Genomic DNA, 1,917 nt, shown 5'->3' with positions numbered 1-1,917 from the left:
ATCTAATAAATCTAATTTACGAGGGTGGGGTGGGGCACACAGCCTGTGAGTGGCTTGAGAGAAATCAATTGACCACCCTCCACTTTTGTCTGCTCAGCCAGTTCAGCTCCCATCTGCTGGCCCTTTCTGGGCAGCCCTGGTCTCTGGGGGGATAAAAAGATCTTTCTGGGACCTTCACCAGATATAACGGTTAGGCTCAGGTAGCCGCTCATCCGGCCGCTGCAGGAGCGTGGACGCTGCTCCCTTGGCCTCTCTCACGTGTGGACAGCATCTGTCGGAAGCCTATCCTTTTCCCTGTCCGGATAATGCTTTGTTATCCTCTGTTCTCAGTGGGTGGCTTTTAGGGCCACAGGCTCCCCACCTCCCCCCACCCCCACTGCCCTCCTGGGCCTCCAAATGTCTGCTCCGTTTTCTAAACTTTGGCCAAGTTTTCTTTGTTCTCACAGTTGCTTTCCATCTCTCTGGTCAGGAATTCAGCAGACGTTCACACCACGGAAGAGATACTGGGAGCCTATTGGCCCAGCACCTTCCCCCTCTCTGGGGAGTCACAGCCCCTACCCGGCCCCACTGGCCCTGCACCCAGAGTGGGAGGCCTCCTGGTTCTTACAGGAACCATCCTCTGGCTGTGGCGTAGGACTCAAGTCTCGCCAGGTAAAGTTCTCCAAGTTTTTCAACTGCAAGTGAAAGAGTCAGTCCTTGGAAGTTACAGGATGTAAAAATGGAAACGATGATGGTGTGTATTTTCCATATTTTATTTGTCGTATTTTAAACAACATTGCTTTCGTATGGGAATACTTTTTAGAATAGTGATTTTTTATTTTTTAAAATATTTTATTTATTTATTTATTCATGAGAGAGAGAGAGGCAGAGACACAGGTAGAGGGAGAAGCAGGCTCCATGGAGGGAGCCCAATGTGGGACTTGATCCCGGGACCCCAGGATCTCACCCTGGGCTGAAGGCAAGCGTTAAACCGCTGAGCCACCCAGGGATCCCCAGAATAGTGATTTTTAAAAAGATTTTATTTACTTATTCATGAGAGACACAGAGAGGGAGGCAGAGACACAGGCAGACGGAGAAGCAGCCTCCTTGCAAGGAGCCCAATGTAGGACTCGATCTCAGGACCCTGGGATCACACCCTGAGCCAAAGGCAGACGCTCAACGGCTGAGCCACTCAGGCGACCCATTTTTTTTTTTTAATATAGGTGCTTTTGGAGTAATCTTTTCCCTCCTCACAAACTTCATAATCACGTTTCTTCCTATTTTAGGTCAAAGGTAGCCAAGCGGGTCCTATCGAAGAGAAGAAAAATTAAAAATAATGCTTGATTCTTTCTTTTTTTCTTTCTTTTTTTTTTTTAATCATCAAAGATCCAGTGTTTCCTGCCTTGGGGAAGAAGTGGCTCTTGTGGCTGATGGAGTGGATGAGCTGGCCCTGGGACAAATGGAGAGCAGAGCAGATCCACTGCTCAGGGCCATTCCTGTGGGTTAATTCCTTGGATTCCTCAAGCCACTAAATCCTTCTTTGTACTTTTAGGAGTTGGAGTTACGTTTCTGTTACTTAAAAAGCTTAAAAAGCGAGAGTTCTGACTTGGGCTTCTGGCCGCACAGCCCCTTCCAGGCCCCCGGGGGACGGGGGAAGGGGAGGCGGCGTGGCCTGAGGAGTTGCTCTGTTCCAAGTGTGATTTCTCCCCTGGAGGAATAACCAGTGCCATGGACTTAAGTCTCATCTTCATAGGTGACTCACAAGTGAATGGGTTTTCCTGATTTTCAAAATTGGCATCACCAATCCCCTATATGCCAGACCCGAGACCCAGACATTACCTTTCTTTCTTCCCTTTCCCTTAACCCCCATATCTAGACCATGAAAGGGTTCTCACAGTTCTCACTCTCCTAATGATCCCAAATCTTTTTTTTTTTTAA

This window comes from Canis lupus, chromosome 15 (genome assembly GCF_003254725.2).
Source record: "Canis lupus dingo isolate Sandy chromosome 15, ASM325472v2, whole genome shotgun sequence".
NCBI lineage: Eukaryota > Metazoa > Chordata > Mammalia > Carnivora > Canidae > Canis > Canis lupus.
This window is presented reverse-complemented; position numbering follows the sequence as displayed.